A 13,141-nucleotide genomic window follows, 5' to 3' on the forward strand; every position below is an offset into this window, starting at 1 on the left:
GTAGCACATGTATATCACGTGATATCTCAGCTGTTCTGTTCTCTTCACCGTTTAATACCAGATCAAACCGCCAGAACCAAATAAACGGTGAAATACTCACAGAGAAAAGACAACCCAAATGAGCCTCAAATACCAAGTTCTCAAAGAACACATTTCTCAAAACACTATAATGGTACAGGTTAGGCAAACATGCACAAATGGATCAAGTGCTCTAGCGAGCAAAAACTCTTGTTTCTTCTTCTTCTTTTTCGTTTTTATTGGCGGCTTGCTTCTTAGATAGAGCATTACCGCCATCTACTGTGGGCAATGAATCAGAGACTTGTAATTTCCCTCATCCCAGACTATTCAGAACCTGGCCTTTCGATGTTGCTGTGTGTTCAGCTCCTCCATCTACAGCCCAGGTCCTTCCAGACTAGGGACGAGGGATAATAATAATAATACTATTAATACTACTACTACTACTACTACTAAAATTAATACTAATCCCAAAACTAATATTAAACTTTATATTCTATGAATTAACTGAGTCCTTTTTAGAAAAGTTATTAATATATTATCACTTCCTACTGGATTTAAAAGTTATTTTAATGTTAATTGCTGCACACCATTTTTCTGAAGTTCTTCAATTATTTTCCTTCTATCCTCAGTATATTTATTGCACTGAATGAGAACATGTTCTACTGTTTCTCTTACTCCACACCAATCACACAACCCTGTTGGATGTTTTCCTATTATATTTAATGTTGCATTAAGTCCCGTATGCCCCATCCTTAGTCTTGAAAGAACACAATCTACCTTCCTACTCCCTCTTGAATTCATTCTTTTGTTTACCGATGATTGTATTGAATAAAGATGCCTACCTATTTGTTCATTATCCCAACGAGATTGCCATTTCTCTGTTATCTTCTTTCTAATTATTGACTTAAGTTCAGATTTACTATACAAAATCTGCATATCTATACCTTCTTTTGCCGCTGCCTGTTTTGCTAATTGATCTGCTTCCTCATTTCCCACCACTCCTGTATGCGCTGGAACCCACAAAAACTGAACTACATTTTTTTCCTGCTGTATCATGTACAATAACTGAAGGATCTCCAAGACTAAGTCCTGTCTAGTTTCAGACTGTTGAGCGTCCAAACATAGTAAGGCTGAACTCGAATCTGTGCATATTAGTGTTTTATTTCAACCCAGCGTTTATTTAATCCCATTTCATATACTTTAGTCATTCCTGTCATAATCGCTAATAATTCTCCCGTAAACACTGATACCTGATTTGAAATTCTCTTTTTCCCTGATACTTTTAATCTTGGGATGATGTATGCTATTCCCACCTGGCCATTTGGATCCTTAGATGCATCTGTATACACTTGTATATACTGATCATAATTATTTCCGATATACTCTTTTGTCAACTTTGCCTCTTGTATCTCTTGATCTTTCATCTGTCTCTTTTCCAGTAAAAATAAGTCTATTACTGGCTGAGGTAAAATCCATAAAGGTGTTGCCGGTAATATTACTGTTGGGATAACTTCATACTCATTCAATTCCATCTCACGCACTACATCCACGATGATCCAACCAAAGCTGTTCACTTGCTTTTTCCCATGCTCCCAACTTGCCTCAAGCAATCCTTTTATCGGATGATTTTCTTTTTGTCCTATTAAACCTGCCCAATACGTCAATAACAATTGCATCCTTCTTAGATGAACTGGCAACTCCCCCATCTCAACCTGAATGCTGGAACTGGAGAAGAAGGAAAAGCCCCGCAACAGATTCTCAAAGCTTTTGACTGAATCTTTTCCAATCTTCCTAATTGTGTCTTAGTTGCTGAACCATAGTCAATACATCCATAGTCTAATATCGCTCTTATCATTGTTGAGTAAATTGTTTTTAATGACAATCTATCCGCTCCCCACTCCCGACCTGAAATACATCTCATAACATTCAAAATTCTTTTACATTTTTCCTCCATCTTATTTATGTGTGTACTCCACGTAACCCTTTTATCAAACCACATACCTAAAAATCTTATCACTTTAACTTGTTCTAACTCTTTATCATATAGCTGCAACTTTAAATCTATATTTGCCCTTTTATTTGTAAAGAAAATATATTTGGTTTTCTCCACAGAAAATTTAAAACCCCATTTATGAGACCATTTCTCAACATCTAATAAGGCTGACTGCATTTTATTAACAATGTACTTGACATTCCTACCTCTCAGCCACAAAGCTCCATCATCTGCGAACAATGACTTATTGATATGTCTCTCTATATTAGCAAATACATCATTAATCATAATTATAAATAATAAAGGACTAATAACACTACCCTGTGGTGTTCCATTATCAATACTTCCTTTCCTTGATATATATTTCCCAACCTTTACTCTAATATTTCTTTCTATTAGAAACTCTTTAATCCAATTATATAACCTACCACCTATTCCATACCGATCTAATTTAATCAACAAACATTCTATCCATAACATATCATAAGCTTTCTCAACATCAATGAAAACTGCTACAACCGTTTCTTTATTAATCAAAGCTTTCCTAATATCTGATTCTAAATTAATGATTGAATCCATTGTTCCTCTTCCACATCTAAATCCACTCTGATATGGAGAGAAAAAATAATTTTTCTCCATATTATACCTTAGTCGATCTGTAATAATTTTTTCCATTAATTTACATAAATGAGCTGTTAAAGTAATTGGTCTATAATTTAAGGGGTTGCTAGGATCTTTACCTGGTTCCTTTGGGTATTATTAGTGCTTCTTTCCATCCCTGGGGTAACACCCCCTCCATCCATACCCTATTGTAAAATTCCAAAATTATTTCCAACGCCTCATCACTTAACTTTTTTATTATGACATAACTAATTCCATCTTGACCTGGGGTTGAAGCCTTAGTGCTTTTTAATGCTCTTTTTAACTCTGGGAATGAAAACAGCACATCTAATGTGCTATTTGAGACCTCCCTTTTATCACCTATATATGGATTCTCTATTAACATCTTCTCTCTCATATCCTTACATTCCTTCATCAAATTATCAGAGCTGTTTACTTTTGATAATTCTTTCCTAAACAATTCTGCTTTATCCTCATCACAAACTGCAATTTCTTTCCCAATACTTAACACTGGATAATCATATTCTTTCCTGATTCCACTCATCTTTTTAATCATATTCCATCCATCTTCTACTGGCGTACTTCTCCCAATTTCTTCACAGAATGATCTCCAATACTCCTTTTTTTCCTTCTTAATTATTTTCCTAGCTTCTGCCTGATTTTTCTTACATTCTATCATGTTTTGCCAATTATGAGTTCTCTTTAAGATTTTGAATGCCTTCCTTTTCCTTCTAACTGCTGCTGTACATTTTTCATTCCACCATGGAACTATTTTCCCCACTCTATTTCCTAAACTTTTCGGAATACTTTCTTTTGCAGCATTACGAATATCCAATACTAGCTCTGTATATATCCTTTCAATTTCTATATCTTCATCCATCTTTATCAACTTAAGTCCTACCTCTCTCAACATTCTGAATTTTTCCCAGTCCGCTTTCTCATACTTCCATTTCTCTGATGTGCCCCGATTTAAATTCCTATCTTCATTATTTACAATTGTACTAACTATAGGAAAGTGATCACTCCCAATTGTACATCTCTTTAACATCTCCCAGTTCATAATTCCACCCAACACATATGAAACAATTGTAAGATCTATAGCTGATTCCCTTCATGTATTTACATCCAAACGTGTGCCACTTCCATCATTTAAACAAACCAAATTGTTACTCTCTATAATCTCTTCAATTATTAAACCATTTGTCAAAAACGTCCAAACCAAGTTAAGATTAACAATTTAATTGAGGTTCAACAAATAAAAAACAGAAGCAATATGGATAAACAAATGATAAAGCTTGGCTTATTGAATATCAGATCCCTTTCTACGAAAACACTTTTTGTAAATAATATGATCACTGATCATAATATAGATGTACTCTGTTTGACAGAAACCTGGCTAAAATCTGATGATTACATTATTTTAAATGAGTCCACCCCCCAAGATTACTGTTATAAACATGAGCCACGTCTAAAAGGCAAAGGTGGAGGTGTTGCTTCAATTTATAACAACGTTTTCAGGATTTCTCAGAGGGCAGGCTTCAAGTATAACTCGTTTGAAGTAATGGTACTTCATATAACATTATCCAAAGAAACAAATGTTAATGATAAATCCCCTGTTATGTTTGTACTGGCTACTGTATACAGGCCACCAGGGCACCATACAGACTTTATTAAAGAGTTTGGTGATTTTACATCTGAGTTAGTTCTGGCTGCAGATAAAGTTTTAATAGTTGGTGATTTTAATATCCATGTTGATAATGAAAATGATGCATTGGGATCAGCATTTATAGACATTCTGAACTCTATTGGTGTTAGACAACACGTTTCAGGACCTACTCATTGTCGAAATCATACTCTAGATTTAATACTGTCACATGGAATTGATGTTGATGGTGTTGAAATTATTCAGCCAAGTGATGATATCTCAGATCATTATTTAGTTCTTTGCAAAATTCATATAGCCAAAATTGTAAATTCTACTTCTTGTTACAAGTATGGAAGAACCATCACTTCTAACACAAAAGACTGCTTTTTAAGTTATCTTCCTGATGTATCCAAATTCCTTAGCATATCCAAAACCTCAGAACAACTTGATGATGTAACAGAAACTATGGACTCTCTCTTTTCTAGCACTTTAAATAAAGTTGCTCCTTTACGCTTAAGGAAGGTTAAGGAAAACAGTTTGACACCATGGTATAATGAGCATACTCGCACCCTAAAGAGAGCAGCCCGAAAAATGGAGCGCAGCTGGAGGAAAACAAAACTAGAGGTATTTCGTATTGCTTGGCGGGAAAGTAACATATCCTACAGAAAAGCATTAAAAACTGCTAGATCCGATTACTTTTCTTCTCTTTTAGAAGAAAACAAACATAACCCCAGGTATTTATTCAATACAGTGGCTAAATTAACGAAAAATAAAGCCTCAACAAGTGTTGACATTTCCCAACACCACAGCAGTAATGAGTTTATGAACTACTTTACTTCTAAAATCAATACTATTAGAGATAAAATTGCAACCATTCAGCCGTCAGCTACAGTATCACATCAGACAGTGCACTATAGACCCCCTGAGGAACAGTTCCACTCATTCTCTACCATAGGAGAGGAAGAATTGTATAAACTTGTTAAATCATCTAAACCAACAACATGTATGTTAGACCCTATACCATCTAAGCTCCTGAAAGAGGTGCTTCCAGAAGTCATAGATCCTCTTCTGACTATTATTAATTCCTCATTGTCATTAGGACATGTCCCCAAAACCTTCAAACTGGCTGTTATTAAGCCTTTCATCAAAAAACCACAACTTGACCCCAAAGAACTAGTTAATTATAGACCAATCTCGAATCTCCCTTTTCTGTCCAAGATACTAGAAAAGGTGGTATCCACACAATTATATTCCTTCTTAGAGAAAAATGGTATATGTGAGGATTTCCAGTCAGGATTTAGACCGTATCATAGTACTGAGACTGCTCTTCTTAGAGTTACAAATGATCTGCTCTTATCATCTGATCGTGGGTGTATCTCTCTATTAGTTTTATTGGATCTTAGTGCTGCGTTTGACACAATTGACCACAACATTCTTTTGCATAGACTTGAATACTTTGTTGGCATCAGTGGAAGTGCATTAGCATGGTTTAAATCGTACTTATATGACCGCCATCAGTTCGTAGCAGTGAATGAAGATGTATCCTATCGATCACAAGTGCAGTATGGAGTACCTCAAGGCTCAGTACTAGGGCCGCTACTCTTCACGCTTTATATGTTACCCTTGGGAGATATCATCAGGAAACATGGTGTTAGCTTTCACTGTTATGCTGATGATACTCAGCTCTATATTTCTTCGCAGCCCGGTGAAACACACCAATTTGAAAAACTAATGGATTGCATAGTCGATATAAAAAACTGGATGACGAGTAATTTCTTACTGCTAAATTCTGAAAAAACAGAGGTGTTAATTATAGGACCTAAAAACTCTGCTTGTAATAACCTAGAACACTGTCTAAGACTTGATGGTTGCTCTGTCAATACTTCGTCATCAGTTAGGAACCTAGGTGTGCTACTTGATCGCAATCTTTCCTTAGAAAGACACGTTTCTAGCATTTGTAAAACTGCATTTTTCCATCTCAAAAATATATCTAAATTACGGCCTATGCTCTCAATGTCAAATGCAGAAATGTTAATCCATGCATTTATGACCTCAAGGTTAGATTATTGTAATGCTTTATTGGGTGGTTGTTCTGCACGCTTAGTAAACAAACTACAGCTAGTCCAAAATGCAGCAGCAAGAGTTCTTACTAGAACCAGGAAGTATGACCATATTAGCCCGGTCCTGTCAACACTGCACTGGCTCCCTATCAAGCATCGCATAGATTTTAAAATATTGCTTATTACTTATAAAGCCCTGAATGGTTTAGCACCTCAGTATTTGAATGAGCTCCTTTTACATTATAATCCTCTACGTCCGCTACGTTCTCAAAACTCAGGCAATTTGATAATACCTAGAATATCAAAATCAACTGCAGGCGGCAGATCCTTTTCCTATTTGGCGCCCAAACTCTGGAATAACCTACCTAACATTGTTCGGGAGGCAGACACACTCTCGCAGTTTAAATCTAGATTAAAGACCCATCTCTTTAACCTGGCATACACATAACATACTAATATGCTTTTATTATCCAAATCCGTTAAAGGATTTTTTAGGCTGCATTAATTAGGTAAACCGGAAACACTTCCCATAACAACCTATGTACTTGCTACATCATTAGAAGAATGGCATCTACGCTAATATTTGTCTGTTTCTCTCTTGTTCCGAGGTCACCGTGGCCACCAGATCCAGTCTGTGTCCAGATCAGAGGGTCACTGCAGTCACCCGGATCCAGTACGTAAAAAGCACAAAACTTTTCTTATTTACCAACATTGTATCGTCCTTAACCCCCCTACCATCAGCTCTTCCTATATCTTCCTCTCTTCTCCCATACTCCCTACTTTCCTTTCCTCTTGGCTTACTCCTAGCATTCACTACCTTCACAGCTTTAGCATACGTTACATTTTTCTTTACCTTTACCTCCTGTACCTCTATTGCCCTTTTTCTCACCTCACACCCTCCATAAGCAGCATTAAGTCCGCCTCCACAATTACAGCATTTCAATTCTACTCCTTCACCGCACTTCCCAAACTCATGCTCCCCTCCACATCTTGCGCATCTTATTTTAGCTCTACACACCGACGCGGTATGTCCATATCTTTGGCAATTGTAACATCTCAGTGGAGGAGCATTATACTTCCTTATCGGATAGCTGATAAAACCCATCTTAATTCGTTCTGGCAGATATTTACCTTCAAACTTTAGACGTACTGATAAACTATCCACTTTCCTCCCTTCCCTATTCATCTGTAAACAGACTGCATCTATGATCTTTCCTCCCTCAAGATTCATTTTTAAGTCCTCCATAGTAACTCCTATCGGTACTCCATATATCACACCATAAGTCCACGATTTCTGTCCTACAATCCTAAAGCCCAACACCGTCTGCTTTCTCACACTTTTTACTTTTATAGCTTTGTTTTTCTGCTCTTCATTTTTACAAGCTATCAGTAAAGCCCCATCCTGTAGCACTTTTGCAAATGCTATCTCGCCTAACAATCTCTTCAACTCATGAGTCAACGCCAATGGATTCATTCCTGAAACACCTACCTCTTCTTTAAATTTTAATATTATCCGTAAATCTTTCTTAACCTCATTTCTATCGTCCTTATCTTCCTCACTAGTTAATGAACTACTATCTAATCCTTCCTCCTTACCTTTTTTCCTCTTTTTAGATCCCTTCCTACTTGTTCTGCTCTCTATCCGTGTCCACCCTACTTCCATATCATCCTCCCCTTCCCCTGTATCCCCAAAGTCTCTGATCCATTCCCAGTTCGATTTCCACGAGATCTCTACTTTGCATTTTTTGAATTCGCCGCCATCCGAATGCCGCTCACCACCAAACTCTTGTTTCCCACGCAGGTGCGCTCTTTAAAGGCACATGGCGCCCCCTCATTGGTGGAGCCACGTTGAATCGTCACCAGGCATTACGATGATGGACAGGTGAATAAACCAATCAGGTAGCCGCATTGTCCTGCTAGAGGTGAAAATACAGAGAGAAAAGGAGGGGGGGGGACTCTAAACAAATAACAAAGGATGTAACAGATCGCTTGCTGGCGCTGAGCCAGAGATAGATGCCTTTTTACAGCACTGCGCATTATAACCAATCACACAAGATTCTGTTGAGCTTTTGAATGCAATGGCCAATCAGAGGCGTTCAGATGAGTCATAGCTAGGCTCACTGACTGGAGACCTCTTTCTGGTGAATTCTCTCATCAGAAACAACAAAGTGCAAATGTGTGTACGAATCTATAATTAAGATATTGATTTCACAGTGTTAACAGTTTCAGTGATTTTAATGGGAGTTTCTGAGAGTGATTGAACTCTAGACTGTCAGTGAAAATGTTCTTTAATAATGTAAATTTTATTTGCTCTCTTTCTGAACAATGAAAGATTACTAGCAATTTTTATATCACATTAACTTTCAATGTTAAATTCACATTTAAAATAAAGTCAGTCGTATTAAAAATATGTTATGGCATGACATCTATATCTGTAACTTAAGTAATCAGACAGGGTTTTGTAATCAATTACATAAATTGGAGTAAAGGCTGATGAAATATATACATTTATACACACACACATACATTACATACATTTTATATATATATAAATAAAAATAGGCTCAGTATATATGACCCAAAGTAACTAGTTACTAACTACTTGAGTAGATTTTTTATCCGATACTTTTTTACTCTTACTCAAGTAACTATTCAGACTAGAACTTTTACTTTTACTTGAGTAAATATTTCTAGAAGTATTTTACTTTTACTTGAATACAGTTTTTGGGTACTCTACCCACCTCTGCATATAGGTTCTTTCCATGTGGGATTACTTAACCGTAAGCCACATTCTATTGCTGAAGCAGCCCTAGGATTTTAGACTCTCTTTCCGAAGCTACGATGGATTCTTACTAACAACCAAAGACTCCTTTACATTCCTTACCTCATCGAAGACTATAGTTTGTTGCACCTTCATCTGCACCACTATAATTAGGATTTCCACAGTAATATATGTTTCCACTGAACACTGCCTTCCATTATTAGAGTAGAAACTTCAGAGCCTCAAACTTCATCTGAGCTAGACATATGTGTTAAGCGTCAGCTACCAGGACTTCTAGGCCACCTTAAAGGAACACTCTGACTTTTTGGGACTTTAGCTTATTCACAGTATCCCCCAGAGTTAGATAAGTCCATACATACCTTTTTCATTTCTGTGCGTTCTCTATTTTACTGTGTGTCAAACCAAGATCCAGAACCATATAGTTTTGAGACATAATACACAGACGAGGAGTTACAAACTTTGGAAGCTGTAAGACAAAATGTTAGTCATCTCAAAACATAACGGAACACTTACCGCAGCAACAGGTGATCCAATTTGTCCTGTCTTTATTATCGATGGGATGGCTGTATCCTTTAGCACACGTTTCATGGTCCGTGTGGCAACTTGCATGTTTTTCAAAATAGTCGTCTACAGTAAAATGTTAAGAGCAAACGAAATACTTCGTGATGGTGTTTACAGGTGTGTTTGGATCTATACCCAGAACAAGTAGCCATCGATTCATCAGGTCAGCGTTTTTGTTTGGAATTCTATGAAACATCATAGTATTACCTGGTCTCCCCTGTTTATTGTCACAGCTCTTTACAATACAGCAAACACCCATGATTGTAAACTATAAATTTACTATCTAGTAATTGCTGACTCTATTGCTCCAACTCTGAGCGAACTCTCTGCTCCTCACCACGGCGCGTCTCGGGTGCTGCGCTAATCACTCCGCATAAGTAGCCACTCCGCCTAAGTAACGTTAGCTGTGCTCCTACGCCTAGTGAGAATATAGTTCCCAGTATTTATACAATAAAAAATGGTCTCTGTCTCATATAGCGTTGTTATATGTACACGCTGTGACTATACAGATCACAACATGTAAATAGGAAAATGTTTGCATTATTTTTTCACTTATTGGGATTACTATGCTACCATTATCCATTTACATCCAGTCTTTGTGCTAAGCTAGGCTAGCGGTGGGTGCATCAAATAACACTTACAGAACTCACAGAAATGAAAAAGGTATGTATGGACTTATCTAACTCTGGGGGATACTGTGAATAAGCTAAAGTCCCAAAAAGTCGGAGTGTTCCTTTAACAATGCCATCCAGATAATTCCTCAAGGGAAATCCTTTACGTCAAACATTCTGTCAAAAGCTGCAACCATCCCTTCTCCTACGACAGACTACAGTCACATTAGATAAGCATGCAATGGAATTTTTCCTCCGGCAACAACACCTCTCATCATCATGGAACAACATTTCTTTTACATAATGTCTATATCTCTCATCCCGGCTGCATCCATCTAAACACTGATGCAACACCCTAAATAGACTTCAGAAGTTAATATGGTGGCTGCTGTGTTGATTCCGAACAGCCTCCGAAGTTCAGTTCCCACAATCCAGAATACCTCTTCAGATTTCCCGAATACCTCTCCGGCTGGAACTGTCTCAAAGCTTCCTTTCCATTCAACCGAACCGCCGTCCATTCTCAACTTAATATATTAAGCTCATTCCTTCCTAAGATCCACATGTGCGCTTCTAAACCTACTCGTCAGGGATCAACTACTCTTATGAATAACCACTGATACCCAAGCTTTCTCTCATTCTCACACATTTGTACTAATAAAGGCTTATGAAAACAAGAACCTGCGTTAAACATTGAATGCCTGAACTATTTAGCCTCTGCATCCTCTGCGTATGATCAGGCATTCCAAGCTCAGGCTTAGCTGAGCTCTTTCCCACTTTGGGGGTCCTAATTGTCTGGCCTAAATATATGGTAGAGATGGTACCCCCAACCTCTCTCTGAGCCATCAATTCTAAATGCCATGATGAACCTGACCATCATCCCATTCCTTCGACTCCTTCATCCTCTTTCTACTCTTCCCTAACACTCTGTTCAACTAACAGTTTCATAGCTTGTTCATGGCATGGTCCTAGTTAGTGATATGGAGTTAATTGGTTAACAGATGTTCAGGAGCAGGGGCATGCCCCAAACAATCACTTGACTTCCCGAAACCTCTCTATATTCGGCCACCTCATACCGTACTGTTTGTTTCTTTCTCTCGAACCCACCCTTCCCTCCCTTTTTCATCCATTCAGACAACCTTATTCCACATTCTCTTTCTTTCAGGTTGTATTGGGGAGGGGGGGGGGGGGGGGTCCTAATTATCTGGCCTAAATATATGATAGAGATGGTATCTCCAGCCTGAGTCTATCTGAGCCATCAATCCTAGATGCCCTGATCGACTTGACTATCACCCCATTTCCTCGACACCTTCATCCTCTTTCTACTCTGCCCCAACACTCTGTTCAACTAACAGTTTCATAACGTGTTTGTGGCGTGGTACTAGCTAGTGAACATCCTGTTAACAGCAAGAAAGCTAATTGTATACGAATGTGAACAAAAAATAGGATACATACAACTGGTGAACCAGTCAATCTAACACATGTAAGACATGGTATTTCAATGGTCTGAAATAACAATAAAATGCTACATGAATGATATTGTATGAAGCGTTGTTTTTTAACATAATGTTGTGCCTCACTTTATGAAAACAATGTTTGGAATCCCTTTAAAGGGATATTTCACCCTAAAATTAAATTTCTGTTATCATTTACTCATCTTCATGCAATTCCAAACCCATAAGATCCAACAGATTTAGGCTTTTATTTACCTCTAAATACTTATCAACACAGATACAAAGAGCATATCACATATTATATGGTAAACAAGGAGGCTCAAAAGTTTATGTGGGATACGGAAGGTTTGTTCTAGCATGTGACACAGACATTCTTCCATGTTTACAATGTGATGTGCTAAAATTGCCTAAATTAGCCTAATTTGTTCATCATATAAAGTGATTATATCACATGGTAAATTGTAAATGGACTGCATTTATATAGCACTTTCAACAGACCACATGGCCATCCAAAGTGCTTTACAATTTGCCTCACATTCACCCATTCACACGCTCATTCACACACCGACTGCGGTGTTAGCCATTCAAGGCACCATCCAGCTCGTCGGGAGCAGCTGGGGTTAGGTGTCTTGCTCAAGGTCACCTCGACACTTGGTCAGGTGGAGCCGGGGATTGAACCACCAACCTTCCAGTTTGTGGACAACCTACATGAACCACTGAGCCACTGCCGCCCATCATGAGACTTGGATTAAACTGCTTGATTAAAATAGACTAATTGTATGATGCCTTTATGAACTTTCTGGATCTTCTGGTTACTTGGGACAGAAACATCTCAGATTTCATTTAAAAAAAAAAATAGAAGATGAGTAAATTATGGCAGAATTTTACATTTTTGGGTTAACTGTCCCTTTAATATCAAGTTTATCTCATGTTTAGGATAATGTTTAGGATAATGTACATTTTGCACAGTGTCATTTGCTATTTATCAGATGTGTCTGCGACATCAAACATCAAACATCAAAAATCCATTCTGCACACACAGAAGTTCCGCAGATGCAGTGTGCAAGAAATGTGGGTACAAATGTTTATACAGTTACATCTCTAGTTAGGGATCCACACTTGCTTAATCTTCTTTATCACTTTCAATTTATTAAAATTTTTCAGCAGAGCAAACAAAAATGTTTGGGCAGCTAGCTTTCTTCAGTGAGCCTTCTTTGCTTCCCACAAGAGTTTTTTTTTTTTTTTTTAAAGAAGTGAAGTCCAAAGACCACCAAGTGAAAAGCAACAAAACAGATGTTACTTGACCTATTAATCAAGCAATTTCAGGACAAACAACCAAAAATAATTCCAAAACACTCAATACATTAAAATAACAGCATAATACAGACACAAAAGGAAA

Source organism: Carassius carassius, chromosome 39 (genome assembly GCF_963082965.1).
Source record: "Carassius carassius chromosome 39, fCarCar2.1, whole genome shotgun sequence".
Lineage (NCBI taxonomy): Eukaryota > Metazoa > Chordata > Actinopteri > Cypriniformes > Cyprinidae > Carassius > Carassius carassius.